The sequence below is a fragment of the Arachis hypogaea genome, chromosome 3, assembly GCF_003086295.3.
Source record: "Arachis hypogaea cultivar Tifrunner chromosome 3, arahy.Tifrunner.gnm2.J5K5, whole genome shotgun sequence".
Lineage (NCBI taxonomy): Eukaryota > Viridiplantae > Streptophyta > Magnoliopsida > Fabales > Fabaceae > Arachis > Arachis hypogaea.
This window is the reverse complement of record NC_092038.1, coordinates 115,237,168-115,258,352: the sequence shown is the minus strand read 5'-3', so window position 1 is coordinate 115,258,352 and position 21,185 is coordinate 115,237,168. Positions and strand designations below refer to the sequence as shown.

At 40.3% G+C, this 21,185-nt stretch overlaps 1 non-coding gene across 1 annotated transcript; it reads right to left on the bottom strand.

Moving 5' to 3' along the window:
- Nucleotides 1–4,179: 4,179 nt before the first annotated feature.
- Nucleotides 4,180–4,287, bottom strand: LOC112793352 (small nucleolar RNA R71). The gene has a single exon (XR_003198048.1). It is a non-coding gene; the product is annotated as a small nucleolar RNA R71 (small nucleolar RNA).
- Nucleotides 4,288–21,185: the final 16,898 nt, after the last annotated feature.

Genomic DNA, 21,185 nt, shown 5'->3' with positions numbered 1-21,185 from the left:
CTACTTTGAGTTTGTGTGTTTTTTATGCAATTTCAGGTATTTTTTGGCTGAAATTGAGGAGTTGGAGCAAAAGTTTAATTCAGAGGCAGAGAAAGCACTGCAGATACTGTCAGGATCTGACGTCCTTGCACTTTAAAGAGCTTTTCTGAAGTTACAGAAGTCCAAATAGAGCGTTCTTAACTGCTATGAAAATCTAACATCTAGAGCTTTCTAGCAATGTATAATAGTCCATACTTTGCTTCATATTTGAAGGCCCAAAACTGGCGTTCAACGCCAGCCTCCAGCCCAATTCTAGCATCCAACGCCCAAGGAAGAAGAGAACAGCGTCCAAACGCCCAAAAAGGACCCCCTAGCTAGCGTTCAACACCCTAGAGACCTCCTAGCACGTGGATCTCAATCAAGCTCAACCCAAACACTTACCAAGTGGGCCTCGAAAGTGGATTTTAGCACTAAAAGACTGTTTTACCCTTCTTATGTAATCCTTAGTCATTAGTCTAGTATTTATTTGAGAACTTTATTCTTAAAGGGGATTGAAACAGAGACCTTTGACACTTTACACATTCTTCATTGTATTTTCTATCAGTATGAGTTTCTAAACCGTTTAGGTTGAGGGGAGGAGCTCTGCTGAGTTTTATGGATTAATAAAGTATTATTGTTTTATCTTCAATCCGTGTTTGATTCTCTATTCTAAGATGTATCTTCGTTCTTCATCTTTATGAATACGTTTGATGAGAAGATAATTTATACGCTTTTTGGCATTGGTTTTAGTATGTTTTTAGTATGTTTTAGTTAGTTTTTATTATATTTTTAGTAGTTTTTATTTAAAATTCACTTTTCTAGACTTTACTATGAGTTTGTGTGTTTTTCTATGATTTCAGGTATTTTCTGGCTGAAATTGAGGGACCTGAGCAAAAATCTGATTCAGAGGCTGAAAAGGACTGCAGATGCTATTGGATTCTGACCTCTCTGCATTCGAAGTGGATTTTCTGGAGCTACAGATACCCAATTGGCGCACTCTCAATTGTGTTGGAAAGTAGACATCCTGGGCTTTCCAGAAATACATAATAGTCCATACTTTGCCCGAGTTTTGATGGCCCAAACAGGCGTTTCAAATCAGCTCAAGACTGCTCGGCGTTAAACACCGGAACTGGCACCAAAGCTGGAGTTAAACGCCCAAACTGGCACAAAAGCTGGCGTTTAACTCCAGGAAAAGTCTCTACACGAAAATGCTTCAATGCTCAGCCCAAGCACACACCAAGTGGGCCCGGAAGTGGATATTTACGTCATTTACTCATTTTTTGTAAACCCTAAGCTACTAGTTCTCTATAAATATGACCTTTTACTATTGTATTTGAGGTCAGATCTTAGTAGCTATCTTTGAGTAGTCTTATGCTATCTTAGATCATGGGGTCTGGACTCACGGCCATGCCTAGACCTTGTTCTTATGTATTTTCAATGGTGGAGTTTCTACACACCATAGATTAAGGTGTGGAGCTCTGCTGTACCTCGAGTATTAATGCAATTACTATTGTTCTTCTATTCAATTCAGCTTATTCTTATTCTAAGATATTCATTTGCACCCAAGAACATGATGAATGTGATGATTATGTGACGCTCATCATCATTCTCACTTATGAACGCGTGCCTGACAACCACTTCCGTTCTACATGCAAACAAGGCTTGAGTGGATATCTTTTGGATTCCTCAATCAGAATCTTCGTGGTATAAGCTAGAATTGATGGTGGCATTCTCGAGAATCCGGAAGGTCTAAACCTTATCTGTGGTATTCTGAGTAGGATTCAGGGAATGAATGACTGTGACGAGCTTCAAACTCGCGATTGTGGGGCGTTAGTGACAGACGCAAAAGAATCACTGGATTCTATTCCGACATGATCGAGAACCGACAGATGAATAGTCGTGCTGTGACAGAGCACGTTGAACATTTTCACTAAGAGGACGGGACTGTAGCCATTGACAACAGTAATGCCCAACATACAGCTTGCCATGGAAAGGAGTAAGAAGGATTGGATGAAGACAGTAGGAAAGCAGAGAGACGGAAGGGACAAAGCATCTCCATACGCTTATCTGAAATTCTCACCAATGAATTACATAAGTATCTCTATCTTTATTTTATGTTTTATTCATCTTTTAATTATCAATCCTCCATAACCATTTGAATCCGCCTGACTGAGATTTACAAGATGACCATAGCTTGCTTCATACCAACAATCTCCATGGGATCGACCCTTACTCGCGTAAGGTTTATTACTTGGACGACCCAGTGCACTTACTGGTTAGTTGTGCGAAGTTGTGATAAAGAGTTGAGATTGCAATTGAGCGTACCATGTTAATGGCGCCATTAATGATCACAATTTCGTGCACCAAGTTTTTGGCGTCGTTGCCGGGGAATTAAATGTCCTAACTACAATTTTGCATTTGTTCCCTGCAATAACAGTGCCAAGTTTTGATCCGGCAACAACACCAAGTTTTTGGCGCCGTTGCCGGGGATTGTTTGAGTTTGGACAACTGACGGTTCATCTTGTTGCTTAGATTAGGTATTTTTCTTCAGAGTTCTTAAGAATGAATTCTAGAGTTTCAAGGTGATGTTCTTATCATCACAAAAGCTGATTGATTCCCATCAATTTAGCTCTTGAATGTAATGTCCTGCTGAAGCTTGGCTAGCCATGTTTAATCTTTTTAGACTATAGCTTTAGACTAACATTGCATGATTCCTGGAATTCTCATTAAGAATTTTGAATCCTTTATTTTTCTTTTCCACTCAATTTTCAAAAAAAAAATCCAAAAAAAATTATAAAATCTTAAAACCAAAAAGCTGGGCGTTCAACACGCCCAGTGAGGAAGGAAAACTGGCATTTAAACGCTAGCCTACTTGGCTGGGCGTTTAACGCCCAAAAGGGTAGAGTTTTGGGCGTTAAACGCCAGAATGAATACCATTCTGGGTGTTTAATGCCAGGATGGCACAAGAGGGAAGATTTTGTTTTTAAATTCAAATATTTTTTTCAAGTTTTCATAAATTTTCAAAATCAAATCTTTTTCAAATCATATCTTTTAAATCATATATTTTCAAAATCAATTTCTTTCCATTTTCAAAAATACTTGCCAACAATTAATGATTTGATTCAAACATTTCAAGTAAGTTGCCTTTTCTGTTGAGAAAGGTTTAATGTCTGAATCATATCTTTTAAATTTCTTGTTAGCCAAGTCATTAATTTTAGAAATCAAATCTTTTTTAATTGTTTTTCAATCATATCTTTTCAATCATATCTTTTTAAAACCATAACTTTTGAATCATATTTTTTTGATTTCTACTTTCAAAAATCTTTTTCAAAACACACTTTATTTCTTTCCCAACTTTAATTTTTGAAAATCATTCTTCAATTTTTCAAAATTTCTTCAAAATCTTTTAATTTATTTTCGAAAATTCTTCCCCTCTTCTCACATCCTTCTATTTAAGGACTAACACTCCTCCACTATCAACAATTCAAACTCTATCTCTCTTGATAAGTTCGAATTCTTCTACCTCCTCCTTCTATTCTTCTTTTCCTCTGACATCTCAAGGAATCTCTATACTGTGACATAGAGGATTCCATACTTTCTTGTTCTCTTCTCTTTCATATGAGCAGGAACAAAGACAAAAGCATTCTTGTTGAGGCCGACCCTGAACTTGAAAGGACCTTGAAGCAAAAGCAAAGAGAAGCTAAAGCACTACTCTCTGTAGAGGACCTAACAGAAATCTTCAAACAAGAAGAAGACATGGCAGCCGAAAACAACAATAATGCCAACAATGCAAGGAAGGTGCTGGGTGACTTTACTGCACCTACTCCCGACTTCTATGGGAGAAACATCTCTATCCCTGCCATTGGAGCAAACAACTTTGAGCTTAAGCCTCAATTAGTTTCTCTAATGCAATAGAATTGCAAGTTCCGTGGACTTCCATTGGAAGATCCTCATCAGTTCTTAGCTGAATTCTTGCAAATCTGTGACACTGTCAAGACCAATGGGGTTGACCCTGAGGTCTACAGACTTATGCTATTCCCTTTTGCTGTAAGAGACAGAGCTAGGATATGGTTGGATTCACAAACTAAAGAAAGCCTGAACTCTTGGGAAAAGCTAGTTAATGCCTTCTTGGCAAAGTTCTTTCCACCTCAAAAATTGAGTAAGCTTAGAGTGGAAGTCCAAACCTTCAGACAGAAGGAAGGTGAATCCCTCTATGAAGCTTGAGAAAGATACAAATAATTGATCAGAAAGTGTCCTTCTGACATGCTTTCTGAATGGAGCATCATAGGTATCTTATATGATGGTCTGTCTAAACTGTCCAAGATGTCATTGGACAGCTCTGCTGGAGGATCTCTTCATCTAAAGAAGACGCCTGCAGAAGAAGAACTCATTGAAATGGTTGCAAATAACCAATTCATGTACACTTCTGAAAGGAATCTTGTGAACAATGGGACGAATCAGAAGAAAGGAGTTCTTGAGATTGATACTCTGAATGCCATATTGGCTCAGAACAAAATATTGACTCAGCAAGTCAATATAATTTCTCAAAGTCTGTCTGGAATGCAAGCTGCACTAGGCAGTACTAAGGACGCTTCATCTGAAGAAGAAGCTTATGATCCTGAGAACCCATCAATGGAAGAGGTGAATTACATGGGAGAACCCTATGGAAACACCTATAATCCTTCATGGAGAAATCATCCAAGTCTCTCATGGAAGGATCAACAGAGACCTCAACAAGGTTTCAACAACAATAATGGTAGAAGAAACAGGTTTAGCAATGGCAAGCCTTTTCCATCATCTTCTCAGCAACAGACAGAGAATTCTAAGCAGAGCCACTCTGACTTAACAACCATGGTCTCTGATCTAATCAAAACCACTCAAAGTTTTATGACTGAAACAAGGCCCTCCATTAGAAACCTGGAGGCACAAGTGGGTCAGCTGAGTAAAAAAGTTACTGAACTCCCTCCTAGTACTCTTCCAAGCAATACAGAAGAGAATCCAAAAGGAGAGTGTAAGGCCATCAACATGGCCTAATTTGGAGAGGAGAAAGAGGTAGTGATCGCCACTGAGGAAGACCTTAATAGATGTCCACTGGCCTCTAATGAGTTCCTTAATGAGGAACCATGGGAATCTAAGGCTCACACTGAGACCATAGAGATTCCATTGGATTTACTTCTGCCATTCATGAGCTCTGATGAGTATTTTTCCTCTGAAGAGGATGAAGATGTCACTGAAAAGCAAGTTGCTAAGTACCTTGGAGCAATCATGAAGCTAAATGACAAGTTATTTGGTAATGAGACATGGGAGGACGAACCCCCTTTGCTCACCAAAGAACTGGATGACTTGACTAGGCAGAGATTACCTCAAAAGAGACAGGACCCTGGGAAGTTCTCAATACCTTGTACATTAGGCACCATGACCTTCGAGAAGGCTCTGTGTGACCTAGGGTCAAGCATAAACCTGATGCCTCTCTCTGTAATGGAGAAGCTAGGGATCTTTGAGGTACAAGCTGCAAGAATCTCACTAGAGATGGCAGACAATTCAAGAAAACAAGCTTATGGACTTGTAGAGGATGTTCTGGTAAATATTGAAGACCATTACATTCCTGCTGATTTCATAGTCCTAGAGACTGGGAAGTGCATGGATGAATCCATCATCCTTGGCAGAACCTTCCTAGCCACAGCAAAGGCTGTGATGGATGTTGACAGAGGAGAATTGATCATTCAAGTGAATGAAGAATCCCTTGTGTTTAAGGCTCAAGGATATCCCTCTGTAACCATAGAGAAGAAGCATGAAGAGCTTCTCTCAAAACAGAGTCAAACAGAGCCCCCACAGTTAAACTCTAAGTTTGGTGTTGGGAGGCCATAACCAAATTCTAAGTTTGGTGTTGAACCCCCACATTCAAACTCTAAGTTTGGTGTTGGGAGGTTCCAACATTGCTCTGAACATCTGTGAGGCTCCATGAGAGCCCACTGTCAAGCTACTGACATTAAAGAAGCGCTTGTTGGGAGGCAACCCAATGTTATATTTATCTATTTTCCATTGTTATTTTATGTTTTCTATAGGTTGATGATCATGTGAAGTCACAAAAACAATTGAAAAAGCAAAAACAGAATGAAAAACAGAAAGAAAAATAGCACACCCTAGAGGAAAAGCTTGCTGGCATTTAAACGCCAGTAAGGGCAGTAAATGGGCGTTTAACACCCAGTCTGGCACCATTCTGGGCGTTTAACGCCAGAAAAGGGCACCAGACTGGCGTTTAACATCAGAAAGGGGCACCAGACTGGCGTTTAACACCAGAAAAGGGCAGCAGCCCGGCGTTTAATGCCAGGATTGGCAGAAAGGGCATTTTTGCACGCCACTTGGTGCAGGGATGAGCTATCCTTGACACCTCAAGATCTGTGGACCCCACAGGATCCCCACCTACCCCACCACTCTCTCTCTTCACCCATTCACCAATCACCTCAATACCTCTTTCTCAAAAACCCCTCACCTATCAAATTCCACCATTCTCTTCACCACTCACATCCATCCTTCATAAAACCCCACCTACCTCACCATCCAAATTCAAATCACTTTCCCTCCCAAACCTACCTCTCTCTCCACCCCTATATAAACCCTTCCTCACTCCTTCATTTTCATACAACCTAAACACTATTTCTCCTCCTTGGCCGAACCACAAAGCCCCCTCCATCTCCCCTATTTCTTCTTCTTCTACTCTCTTCTTTCTTCTTTTGCTCGAGGACGAGCAAACCTTCTAAGTTTGGTGTGGTAAAAGCGTTGCTTTTTGTTTTTCCATAACCATTTATGTTACCTAAGGCTGGAGAAACCTCTAGAAAGAAGAAAGGGAAGGCAAAAGCTTCCACCTCCGAGTCATGGGAGATGGAGAGATTCATCTCAATGGTGCATCAAGACCACTTCTATGAAGTTGTGGCCATGAAGAAGGTGATCCCCGAGGTCCCTTTCAAACTCAAAAAGAGTGAATATCCGGAGATCCGACATGAGATCCAAAGAAGAGGTTGGGAAGTTCTTACCAACCCCATTCAACAAGTCAGAATTTTAGTGGTTCAAGAGTTCTATGCCAATGCATGGATCACCAAGAACCATGATCAAAGTGTGAACCCGGACCCAAAAAATTGGCTTACAATGGTTCAGGGAAAATGCTTAGATTTTAGTCCGGAAAATGTAAGGTTGGCATTCAACTTGCCCATGATGCAAGGAGATAAACACCCCTACACTAGAAGGGTCAATTTTGATCAAAGGTTGGACCAAGTCCTCATAGACATCTGTGAAGAGGGTGCTCAATGGAAGAGAGATTCAAGAGGGAAGCCGGTTCAACTGAGAAGGCATGACCTCAAGCCCGTGGCTAGCGGATGGTTGGAGTTTATCCAACGCTCAATCATTCCCACTAGCAACCAGTCCGAAGTTACTATAGACCGGGCTATCATGATTCATAGCATCATGATTAGAGAGGAAGTAGAAGTTCATGAGGTTATATCCCAAGAACTTTACAAGGTGGTGGACAAGTCCTCTACCTTGGCAAGGTTAGCCTTCCCTCATCTCATTTGTCACCTCTGTAATTCAGTTGGAATTAACATAGAGGGAGACATCCTCATTGATGAGGACAAGACCATCACTAAGAAGAGGATGGAGCAAACAAGAGATCCCACTCATGGACATGAGGAGATTCCTCATCATTAAATCCCTGAGATGCCTCAAGGGATGCACTTTCCTCCACAAAACTATTGGGAGCAAATCAACACCTCCCTAGGAGAATTGAGTTCCAACATGGGACAACTAAGGGTGGAGCACCAAGAACATTCCATCCTCCTCCATGAAATTTGAGAAGATCAAAGAATCATGAGAGAGGAGCAACAAAGGCAAGGAAGAGACATTGAGGAGCTCAAGCACTCCATAAGATCTTCAAGAGGAAGAACAAGCCGCCATCACTAAGGTGGACCCGTTCTTTAACTTCCTTGTTCTTTATTTTCCTGTTTTTCGAAAATTATGCTTTATGTTTTATTTATGTTTGTGTCTTATGATCATTAGTGTCTTAGTGTCTATGCCTTAAAGTTATGAATGTCCTATGAATCCATCACCTTTCTTAAATGAAAAATGTTCTTAATTAAAAAAGAGAAGAATTGCATGAATTTCGAATTTTAGAACAGATTAATTATTTTGATGTGGTGGCAATTATCTTGTTTTCTGAATGAATGCTTGAATAGTGCATATGTCTTTTGAATTTTTGGTTCATGAATGTTAAAATTGTTGGCTCTTGAAAGAATGATGAAAAAGGAGACATGTTACTGAGGATCTGAAAAATCATAAAAATGATTCTTGAAGCAGGAAAAAGCAGTGAATTCAAAAAAAATGAAAAAAAGAGAAAAAGAAAAAAAAGAAAAAGCCAATAGCCCTTTAAACCAAAAGGCAAGGGTAAAAATAAAAAGAATCCAAGGCTTTGAGCATCAGTGGATAGGAGGGCCCACAGGAATAGTATCCTGGCCTAAGCGGCTAAACCAAGCTTGTCCCTAACCATGTGCTTGTGGCGTGAAGGTGTCAAGTGAAAACTTGAGACTGAGCGGTTAAAGTCGTGATCCGAAGCAAAAAGAGTGTGCTTAAGAACCCTGGACACCTCTAATTGGGGACTCTAGCAAAGCTGAGTCATAATCTGAGAAGGTTCACCCAGTTATGTGTCTGTGGCATGGATGTATCCGGTGGTAATACTGGAAAACAGACTGCTTTGGGCCACGGCCAAGACTCATAAAGTAGCTGTGTTCAAGAATCATCATACTTAACTAGGAGAATCAATAACACTATCCGGATTCTGAGTTCCTATAGAAGCCAATCATTCTGAACTTCAAGGGATAAAGTGAGATGCCAAAACTGTTCAGAGGCAAAAAGCTAAAAGTCCCGCTCATTGGTGCACGAAATTGTGATCATCAATGGCGCCATCAACATGGTACGCTCAATTGCAATCTCAACTCTTTATCACAACTTCACACAACTAACCAGCAAGTGTACTGGGTCGTCCAAGTAATAAACCTTACGCGAGTAAGGGTCGATCCCACGGAGATTGTTGGTATGAAGCAAGCTATGGTCATCTTGTAAATCTCAGTCAGGCAGACTCAAATGGTTATGGATGATGAATAAAACATAAAGATAAAGATAGAGATACTTATGTAATTCATTGGTAAGAATTTCAGATAAGCGTATAGAGATGCTTTGTCCTTTCTGTCTCTCTGCTTTCCTACTGTCTTCATCCAATCCTTCTTACTCCTTTCCCTGGCAAGCTGTATGTAGGGTTTCACCATTGTCAGTGGCTACCTCCCATCCTCTCAGTGAAAATGTTCAACGCACCCTGTCACGGCACGGTTAATCATCTGTCGGTTCTCAATCAGGTTGGAATAGAATCCAGTGATTCTTTTGCGTCTGTCACTAATGCCCAGCCTTCAGGAGTTTGAAGCTCGTCACAGTCATTCAATCATTGAATCCTACTCAGAATACCATAGACAAGGTTTAGACCTTCCGGATTCTCTTGAATGCCGCCATCAATTCTAGCCTATACCACGAAGATTCCGATCAAGGGATCCAAGAGATAAACATTCAAGCCTTGTTTACTTGTAGAACAGAAGTGGTTGTCAGGCACTCGTTCATAAGTGAGAATGATGATGAGTGTCACATAATCATCACATTCATCATGTTCTTGGGTGCAAATGAATATCTTAGAACAAGAATAAGCTGAATTGAATAGAAGAACAATAGTAATTGCATTAATACTCGAGGTACAGCAGAGCTCCACACCTTAATCTATGGTGTGTAGAAACTCCATCGTTGAAAATACATAAGAACAAGGTCTAGGCATGGCCGAGAGGCCAGCCCCCAAAACATGATCAAAAGATTCAAAGATCTAAAGATGAAAATACAATAGCAAAAGGTCCTATTTGTAGAGAACTAGTAGCCTAGAGTATACAGAGATGAGTAAATGACATAAAAATCCACTTCCGGGCCCACTTGGTGTGTGCTTGGGCTGAGAATTGAAGCATTTTCGTGTAGAGACTTCTCTTGGAGTTAAACGCCAGCTTTTGTGCCAGTTTGGGCGTTTAACTCCCATTCTTGTGCCAGTTTCGGCGTTTAACGCCGGGCAGTTTTGAGCTGATTTAGGACGCCGGTTTGGGCCATCAAATCTTGGGCAAAGTATGGACTATTATACATTGCTGGAAAGCCCAGGATGTCTACTTTCCAACGCCGTTGAGAGCGTGCCAATTGGGCTTCTGTAGCTCTAGAAAATCCACTTCGAGTGCAGGGAGGTCAGAATCCAACAGCATCTGCAGTCCTTTTCAGCCTATGAATCAGATTTTTGCTCAAGTCCCTCAATTTCAGCCAGAAAATACCTGAAATCACAGAAAAACACACAAACTCATAGTAAAGTCCAGAAAAGTGAATTTTAACTAAAAACTAATAGAAATATACTAAAAACTAACTAAAACATACTAAAAACATACTAAAAACAATGCCAAAAAGCGTACAAATTATCCGCTCATCACAACACCAAACTTAAATTGTTGCTTGTTCCCAAGCAACTGGAAATCAAATAAGATAAAGAGAAGAGAATATGCAATGAATTCCAAAAACATCTATGAAGATCAGTATTAATAAGATGAGCGGGGCTTTTAGCTCTTTGCCTCTGAATAGTTTTGGCATCTCACTCTATCCTTTGAAATTCAGAATGATTGGCTTCCATAGGAACTCAGAATCTGGATAGTATTATTGATTCTCCTACTTAAGTATGATGATTTTTGAACACAGCTACTTTATGAGTCTTGGCCGTGGCCCAAAGCACTCTGTCTTTCAGTATTACCACCGGATACATACATGCCACAGACACATAATTGGGTTAACCTTTTCAGATTGTGACTCAGCTTTGCTAGAGTCCCCAATTAGAGGTGTCCAGGGTTCTTAAGCACACTCTTTTTTCCTTGGATCACACTTTTATTTCTTTCTTTTTCTTTCTTTTTCTCTTTCTCCTCTTTTTTTTTCGCTTCTTTTTTTTTGTATTCACTACTTTTTCTTGCTTCAAGAATCATTTTTATGATTTTTCAGATCCTCAGTAACATGTCTCCTTTTTCATCATTCTTTCAAGAGCCAACCATTCATGAACAACAAATTCAAAAGACATATGCACTGTTCAAGCATACATTCAGAAACCAAAATATTGCCACCACATCAAAATAATTAATCTGTTATAAAATTTAAAATTCATGCAATTCTTCTCTTTTTCAATTAAGAACATTTTTCATTCAAGAAAGGTGATGGATTCATAGGACATTCATAACTTTAAGGCATAGACACTAAGACACTAATGATCATAAGACACAAACATGGATAGACATAAGCATGATTTTTCGAAAAATAGAAAAATAAAGAACAAGGAGATTAAAGAACGGGTCCACCTTAGTGATGGCGGCTTGTTCTTCCTCTTGAAGATCTTATGGAGTGCTTGAGATCCTCAATGTCTCTTCCTTGCCTTTGTTGCTCCTCTCTCATGATTCTTTGATCTTCTCTAATTTCATGGAGGAGGATGGAATGTTCTTGGTGCTCCACCCTTAGTTGTCCCATGTTGGAACTCAATTCTCCTAGGGAGGTATTGATTTGCTCCTAATAGTTTTGTGGAGGAAAGTGCATCCCTTGAGGCATTTTAGGGATTTCATGATGAGAGGGGTCTCTTGTTTGCTCCATCCTTTTCTTAGTGATGGGCTTGTGCTCATCAATGAGGGTGTCTCCCTCTATGTCAACTCCAACTGAATAACAGAGGTGACAAATGAGATGAGGAAAGGCTAACCTTGTCAAGGTAGAGGACTTGTCCGCCACCTTATAAAGTTCTTGGGATATAACCTCATGAACTTCTACTTCCGCTCCAATCATGATGCTATGAATCATGATAGCCCGGTCTATAGTAACTTCGGACCGATTGCTAGTCAGAATGATTGAGCGTTGGATAAACTCCAACCATCCTCTAGCCACAGGCTTGAGGTCATGCCTTCTTAGTTGAACCGGCTTCCCCTTGAGTCTCTCTTCCATTGAGCGCCCTCTTCACAAATGTCTATGAGGACTTGGTCCAACCTTTGATCAAAGTTGACCCTTCTAGTGTAAGGGTGTTCATCTCCTTGCATCATGGGCAAGTTGAATGCCAACCTTACATTTTCCGGACTAAAATCCAAGTATTTCCCCCGAACCATTGTAAGCCAATTCTTTGGGTCCGGGTTCACACTTTGATCATGGTTCTTGGTGATCCATGCATTTGCATAGAACTCTTGAACCATTAAGATTCTAACTTGTTGAATGGGGTTGGTAAGAACTTCCCAACCTCTTCTTCGGATCTCATGTCGGATCTCCGGATATTCACTCTTTTTGAGTTTGAAAGGGACCTCAGGGATCACCTTCTTCAAGGCCACAACTTCATAGAAGTGGTCTTGATGCACCCTTGAGATGAATCTCTCCATCTCCCATGACTCGGAGGTGGAAGCTTTTGCTTTCCCTTTCCTCTTTTTAGAGGTTTCTCCGGCCTTAGATGCCATAAATGGTTATGGAAAAACAAAAAGCAATGCTTTTACCACACCAAACTTAGAAGGTTTGCTCGTCCTCGAGCAAAAGAAGAAAGAAGAGAGTAGAAGAAGAAGAAATAGAGGAGATGGAGATGGCTTTGTGGTTCGGCCAAAGGGGAAGAAGTAGTGTTTAGGTTGTGTGAAAATGAAGGGGTGAAGATGGGTTTATATAAGGGTAGAGAGAGGGGTAGGGTTCGGTTATGTGAGGGTAGGTTTGGGAGGGAAAGTGGTTTGAATTTGAATGGTGAGGTAGGTGAGGTTTTATGAAGGATGGATGTGAGTGGTGAAGAGAAAGATGAGATTTGATAGGTGAGGGGTTTTTGGGGAAGAGTGGTTGAGGTGATTGGTGAATGGGTGAAGAAGAAGAGAGAGAGTGGTGGGGTAGGTGGGGATCCTGTGGGGTCCACAGATCCTGAGGTGTCAAGGAAAATTCATCCCTGCACCAAGTGGCGAGCAAAAAATGCTCTTTATGCCAATTCTGGCGTTAAACGCTGGGCTGGTGCCCATTTCTGGCGTTTAACGCCAACTTCTTGCCCTTTCCTGGCGTTTAACGCCAGTCTGGTGCCCCTTTCTGGCGTTAAATGCCCAGAATGGTGCCAGACTGGGCGTTAAACGCACATTTGCTACCCTTACTGGCGTTTAAACGCCAGCAAGGTCTTCCTCCAGGGTGTGCTATTTTTCTTTCTGTTTTTCATTCTGTTTTTGCTTTTTTAACTGATTTTGTGACTTCTCATGATCATCAACCTACAGAAAACATAAAATAACAAAGGAAAATAGATAAAATATAACATTGGGTTGCCTCCCAACAAGCGCTTCTTTAATGTCAGTAGCTTGACAGTGGGCTCTCATGGAGCCTCAAAGATACTCAGAGCAATGTTGGAACCACCCAACACCAAACTTAGAGTTTGAATGTGGGGGTTCAACACCAAACTTAGAATTTGGTTGTGGCCTCCCAACACCAAACTTAGAGTTTGACTGTGGGGGCTCTGTTTGACTCTGTTTTGAGAGAAGCTCTTCATGCTTCCTCTCCATGGTGACAGAGGGATATCCTTGAGCCTTAAACACAAAGGATTCTTCATTCACTTGAATGATCAATTCTCCTCTGTCCACATCAATCACATCCTTTGCTGTGGCTAGGAAGGGTCTGCCAAGGATGATGGATTCATCCATGCACTTCCCAGTCTCTAGGACTATGAAATCAGCAGGGATGTAATGGTCTTCAATCTTTACCAGAAGATCCTCTACAAGCCCATAAGCTTGTTTTCTTGAATTGTCTGCCATCTCTAGTGAGATTCTTGCAGCTTGTACCTCAAAGATCCCTAGCTTCTCCATTACAGAGAGGGGCATGAGGTTTATGCTTGACCCTAGGTCACACAAGGCCTTCTTGAAGGTCATGGTGCCTATGGCGCAAGGTATTGAGAACTTCCCATGATCTTGTCTCTTTTGAGGTAATCTCTGCCTAGACAAGTCATCCAGTTCTTTGGTGAGCAAAGGGGGTTCATCCTCCCAAGTCTCATTACTAAATAACTTGTCATTTAGCTTCATGATTGCTCCAAGGTATTTAGCAACTTGCTCTTCAGTGACATACTCATCCTCTTCAGAGGAAGAATACTCATCAGAGCTCATGAATGGCAGAAGTAAATCCATTGGAATCTCTATGGTCTCAGTGTGAGCCTTAGATTCCCATGGTTCCTCATTGGGGAACTCATTGGAGGCCAGTGAACGTCCATTGAGGCCTTCCTTAGTGGCGCTCAATGCCTCTTCCTCCTCTCCAAATTCGGACATGTAGGTCATGTCAATGGCCTTGCACTCTCCTTTTGGATTCTCTTCTGTATTGCTTGGAAGAGTGCTAGGAGGGAGTTCAGTGATTTTCTTACTCAGCTGACCCACTTGTGCCTCCAAGTTTCTAATGGAGGACCTTGTTTCAGTCATGAAACTTTGAGTGGTTTTGATTAGATCAGAGACCATGGTTGCTAAGTGAGAGTGGCTCTGCTTAGAATTCTCTGTCTGTTGCTGAGAAGATGATGAAAAAGGCTTGCCATTGCTAAACCTGTTTCTTCCACCATTATTGTTGTTGAAACCTTGTTGAGGTCTCTGTTGATCCTTCCATGAGAGATTTGGATGATTTCTCCATGAAGGATTATAGGTGTTTCCATAGTTTCTCCCATGTAATTCACCTCTTCCATTGATGGGTTCTTAGGATCATAAGCTTCTTCTTCAGATGAAGCGTCCTTAGTACTGCCTGGTGCAGCTTGCATTCCAGACAGACTTTGAGAAATCATATTGACTTGCTGAGTCAATATTTTGTTTTGAGCCAATATGGCATTTAGAGTATCAATCTCAAGAACTCCTTTCTTCTGATTCGTCCCATTGTTCACAGGATTCCTTTCAGAAGTGTACATGAATTGGTTATTTGCAACCATTTCAATGAGTTCTTGAGCTTCTGCAGGCGTCTTCGTCAGATGAAGAGAGCCTCCAGCAGAACTATCCAATGACATCTTGGACAGTTCAGACAGACCATCATAGAAGATACCTATGATGCTCCATTCAGAAAGCATGTCAGAAGGACACTTTCTGATCAATTGTTTGTATCTTTCCCAAGCTTCATAGAGGGATGCACCTTCCTTCTATCTGAAGGTTTGGACTTCCACTCTAAGCTTACTCAATTTTTGAGGTGGAAAGAACTTTGCCAAGAAGGCATTGACTAGCTTTTCCCAAGAGTTCAGGCTTTCTTTAGGTTGTGAGTCCAACCATATCCTAGCTCTGTCTCTTATAGCAAAAGGGAGTAGCATAAGTCTGTAGACCTCAGGGTCAACCCCATTAGTCTTGACAGTGTCACAGATTTACAAGAACTCGGCTAAAAATTGATGAGGATCTTCCAATGGAAGTCCATGAAACTTGCAATTCTGTTGCATTAGAGAAACTAATTGAGGCTTAAGCTCAAAGTTATTTGCTCCAATGGCAGGGATAGAGATGCTTCTCCCATAGAAGTCGGGAGTAGGTGTAGTAACGTCACCCAGCACCTTCCTTGCATTGTTGGCATTGTTGTTGTTTTCGGCTGCCATGTCTTCTTCTTGTTTGAAGATTTCTGTTAGGTCCTCTACAGAGAGTAGTGCTTTAGCTTCTCTTAGATTTCGCTTCAAGGTCCTTTTAGGTTCAGGGTCAGCCTCAACAAGAATGCTTTTGTCTTTGTTCCTGCTCATATGAAAGAGAAGAGAACAAGAAAATATGGAATCCTCTATGTCACAGTATAGAGATTCCTTGAAATGTCAGAGGAAAAGAAGAATAGAAGGAGGAGGTAGAAGGAGAAGAATTCGAACTTATCAAGAGAGATAGAGTAAGATAGTGGAGGAGTGTTAGTCCTTAAATAGAAGGATGTGAGAAGAGGGGAAGAATTTTCGAAAATAAATTAAAAGATTTTGAAGAAATTTTGAAAAATTGAAGAATGATTTTCGAAAATTAAAGTTTGGAAAGAAATAAAGTGATTTTTGAAAAAGATTTTGAAATAAAAAAGATATGATTGAAAAATTAATTTTGAAAAAAATGTGATTAAAAAGATATGATTGAAAAGATATAGTTTTAAAAAGATATGATTGAAAAACAATTTAAAAAAAGATTTGATTTTTAAAATTAATGACTTGGCTAACAAGAAATTTAAAAGATATGATTCAGACATTAAACGTTTCTCAACAGAAAAGGCAACATACTTGAAATGTTGAATCAAATCATTAATTGTTAGCAAGTATTTTTGAAAATTGAAAGAAATTGATTTTGAAAATATATGATTGAAAAAATATGGTTTGAAAAAGATTTGATTTTGAAAAATTATGAAAACTTAAAAAAATTTGAATTAAAAACAAAATCTTCCCTCTTGTGCCATCCTGGCGTTAAACGCCCAGAATGGTATCAATTTTGGCGTTTAACGCCCAAAATGCTACCCTTTTGGGCATTAAACGCCCAGTCAGGTACCCTGGCTGGCGTTTAAACGCCAGTTTTCCTTCTTCACTGGGCGTTTTGAATGCCCAACTTTTTCTGTGTAATTCCTCTGCTGCATGTTTTGAATCTTCAATTCTCTGTATTATTGACTTGAAAAGACACAAATTAAAAAAAAAATTTATTGAATGTTTAATGATGAGGAATAATCAAAATGAAACTAAGATCAAATAAACAATGCATGCAAGACACCAAACTTAGAAGTTTGTATACTAACAAATTGAGAATGCATATGAGAAACAACAAAACACTCAAGACAAGAGAATTTAAAGATCAGAGCAAGGAAATCATCAAGAACAACTTGAAGATCAATGAAGAACATAATGCATGTAATTTTCGAAAATTAGAAGAATAAAGACATGCAATTGACACCAAACTTAAAATTAGACACTAGACTCAAACAAGAAACATAAAAATATTTTTGATTTTTTTTATTTTGTAATTTTTTGGATTTTTTGAAAATTAGGTGGAAAAAGAAAAATAAAGGAATCAAAAATTCTTAATGAGAATTCCAGGAATCATGCAATGTTAGTCTAAAGCTGTAGTCTAAAAAGATTAGACATGGCTGGCCAAGCTTCAGCAGGACATTACATTCAAGAGCTAAATTGATGAGAATCAATCAGCTTTGGTGATGATGAAAATATCATCTGAAACTCTAGAATTCATTCTTAAGAACTCTGAAGAACAAAATAAAATAAAATTATCTAATCTAAGCAACAAGATGAACCGTCAGTTGTCCAAACTCGAACAATCCCCGGCAACGGCGCCAAAAACTTGGTGCACGAAATTGTGATCATCAATGGCGCCATCAACATGGTACGCTCAATTGTAATCTCAACTCTTTATCACAACTTCGCACAACTAACCAGCAAGTGCACTGGGTCGTCCAAGTAATAAACCTTACGCGAGTAAGGGTCGATCCCACGGAGATTGTTGGTATGAAGCAAGCTATGGTCATCTTGTAAATCTCAGTCAGGCGGATTCAAATGGTTATGGAGCGTTGATAATTAAAAGATGAATAAAACATAAAATAAAGATAGAGATACTTATGTAATTCATTGGTGAGAATTTTAGATAAGCGTATGGAGATGCTTTGTCCCTTCTGTCTCTCTACTTTCCTACTGTCTTCATCCAAACCTTCTTACTCCTTTCCATGGCAAGCTGTATGTTGGGCATCACCGTTGTCAATGGCTACAGTCCCGTCCTCTCAGTGAAAATGTTCAACGCGCTCTGTCACAGCACGACTATTCATCTATCGGTTCTCGATCATGTTGGAATAGAATCCAGTGATTCTTTTGCGTCTGTCACTAACGCCCCACAATTGCGAGTTTGAAGCTCGTCACAGTCATTCAATCCCTGAATCCTACTCAGAATACCACAGATAAGGTTTAGACCTTCCGGATTCTCAAGAATGGCCGCCAATGGATTCTAGCTTATACCACGAAGATTCTGATTAAGGAATCCAAGAGATATCCACTCAATCTAAGGTAGAATGGAGGTGGTTGTCAAGCACACGTTCATAGGTGAAAATAATGATGAGTGTCACGGATCATCACATTCATCAAGTTGAGGAACAAGTGATATCTTAGAACAAGAATAAGCTGAATTGAATAGAAGAACAATAGTAATTGCATTAATACTCGAGGTACAGCAGAGCTCCACAGCTTAATCTATGGTGTGTAGAAACTCCACCGTTGAAAATACATAAGTGATAATGGTGATCATTGGCTTCGGCCCTAGAGAGGGAACCAGAAGAACCAAGATGAAAATACAATAGCAAAAGGTCCTATTTATAGAGAACTAGTTGCTTAGGGTTTACAAAAATGAGTAAATGACATAAAAATCCACTTCCGGGCCCACTTGGTGTGTGCTTGGGATGAGCATTGAAGCTTCCATGTGTAGAGACTTTTCTTGGAGTTAAACGCCAGCTTTTGTGCCAGTATGGGTGTTTAACTCCCACTTTTGTGCCAGTTCCGGCATTTAACTCCAACTATTGTATATTGCTGGAAAGCCCAGAATGTCTACTTTCCAACGCAATTGAGAGCGCGCCAATTGGGCTGCTGTAGCTCCGGAAAATCCACTTCGAGTGCAGGGAGGTCAGAATCCAACAGCATCTGCAGTCCTTTTTCAGCCTCTGGATCAGATTTTTGCTCAGGTCCCTCAATTTCAGCCAGAAAATACCTGAAATCACAGAAAAATATATAGACTCATAGTAAAATCCAGAAAAGTGAATTTTAAATAAAAACTAATAAAAATATAATAAAAACTAACTAAAACATACTAAAAGCATACTAAAAACAATGCCAAAAGTGTATAAATTATCCGCTCATCACTAGGTGAGAAGTCCTCAGTAGGAATCTTCTTATTCCTCCAGCCTTTGGGTACTTTCTTCTTGGGGCCTCCTCCATCGTTGGTGGGTGGTGAGTGTCCAACACCAAACTTAGGTTTCATGTCAGGGTGTACTATATGGCTTTCCACCAAGTGAGAGGGCTTGAGCTTTGAACTTTGCATGCTAGTACCTCCTTTGTCAGAGAGTGGTTGAGGTTTAAAAATCTTGAACAACAAATAGTCTTCATGCATCCTCAGGCATAACTCTCCTTTCTCAACGTCAAGCAGGGCTCTCCCTGTGGCTAGAAATGGCCTTCCTAGGATGATGGAGTTATCTGTGTCCTCTCCCGTATCAAGTATCACAAAATCCGCAGGGAGGTAAATGTCTTCCACCTTTACTAGGATATTCTCCACTACCCCGTATGCTCACTTTTAGGACTTATCTGCCATCTCCTGTGAGATTCTTGTGGGTTGCACCTCTCGTATTCCCAACTTCTTCATCACAAAGAGAGGCATCAGATTTGTGCTTGATCCAAGGTCACATAATGCCTTGTAAAATATGATGGTCCCAATAGTACAGGGAATTAGGAAGCTCCCAGAATCTACCATCTTCGTGGGTAGCCTCTTCTGCACCAGTGCACTGTACTCCTTGGTCAGCACCACAGTTTCATCACCTTTCATGGTTGTCTTCTTAGAGAGTACACTTTTTAAACAGGCCATGTAGGGAGGCATCTTTTCCAACACCTCAACAAAAAGAATATTGATGTGCAACTTTTTGAAGACCTCCAAGAATTAAGTGAGATGCTCATCCTTGGTCTCGTGTCTGAGGGTGTTGTACCTCAGGCTCCTTCGCCACCACTGGGGCGTGTAACATTATACTTCCAGTCTCCTCTTGAGCCTTTTTTTCCTTCAATTTCTCAGCAGCATGTATCTCTCTAGGTTCGGCCTCCTTGCCCAATATCAGGGTCTTGTGCTCTTCTCTTGGATTTACCTCTGTATTGCTTGGAAGAGTGTTAGGAGATCTATCAGGTGTTCTCTTACTCAACTGACCCACTTGTACTTCCAAGTTTCTAATTGAAGCTCTTGTCTCTTGCATAAAGTTGTGAGTGGTCTTGGAAAGTTCAGAGACTATTGTGGCTGGTGCACGAAATTGTGATCTCTAACAATGGCGCTCAACTTGATATGCGCGTTTATAATCTCAGCACTTTTTTCACAACTTCGCATCACTAACCAGCAAGTGCACTGGGTCGTCCAAGTAATAAACCTTACGTGAGTAAGGGTCGATCCCACGGAGATTGTTGGTATGAAGCAGCTATGGTCATCTTGTAAATCTCAGTCAGGCGGATTCTAATGGTTATAATGGTTTTCGAATATAAAGATAAATAAAGCATAAAATAAGATAGAGATACTTATGTAATTCAATGGTGGGAATTTCAGATAAGCGCATGAAGATACTGTGTGGCTCTTTGAACATCTGCTTTCTGGCTGTCTCCATCCAATCGTGTATATTCCTTTCCACGGCAAGCTGTATGTTGGGGAATCACCGTTGTCAATGGCTACCGTCCGTGCTCTCAGTGAAAATGGTCCAGGTGCTCTGTCACAGCACGGCTAATCATCTGTCGGTTCTCGATCATGCTGGAATAGGATCCATTAATCCTTTTACGTCTGTCACTACACCCAACACTCGCGAGTTTGAAGCTCGTCACAGTCATTCAATCCCTGAATCCTACTCGGAATACCACAGACAAGGTTTAGACTTTCCGGATTCTCAAGAATGCTGCCAATGGATTCTAGCTTATACCACGAAGATTCTGGTTAAGGAACCCAAGAAATACTCATTCTAGCTTATTTGCTTGTAGAACGGAAGTGGTTGTCAAGCACGCGTTCATAGGTGAGAATGATGATGAGTGTCACATAATAATCACATTCATCAAGTTCTTAGGCGCGAATGGATATCTTAGAATAGAAATAAACAAGAGTTGAATAGAAAAATAGTAGTATTTTGCATTAATTCTCGAGGTACAGCAGAGCTCCACACCTTAATCTATGGTGTGTAGAAATTCCGCCATTGAAAATACATAAGAACAAGGTCCAGGCATGGCCATGAGGCCAGCCCCCCAAAACGTGATCAAAGGATCAAAAGATAATCCAAGGATGTAAATACAATAGTAAAAAGTTCTATTTATACTAAACTAGTTACTAGGGTTTACAGAAATAAGTCTAAGTGCAGAAATCCACTTTCGG